Below are 231 nucleotides of genomic sequence, written 5' to 3' on the forward strand. Positions count from 1 at the left end.
TGAAATCTACTCACGTCTTCCTTCTGGTCTATATTGACGTCTTCTCGGGTAATCTGAAAGTGGAGTGGAGTAGAATACAACGAGTCAATCTCAAGACCACTAAAACAAACACTTCATTCACTGTCGATTGCATCCGATCTCTCTCAACCATACCGATTATGTCATCATTCTTATTGTCGCCACTGATGTCATGATCAAGTGAGTGGAGGAGATTTTCACAAACACAGTAGT

Source organism: Schistosoma mansoni, chromosome 1 (assembly GCF_000237925.1).
Source record: "Schistosoma mansoni strain Puerto Rico chromosome 1, complete genome".
In the NCBI taxonomy this organism is placed as follows: domain Eukaryota; kingdom Metazoa; phylum Platyhelminthes; class Trematoda; order Strigeidida; family Schistosomatidae; genus Schistosoma; species Schistosoma mansoni.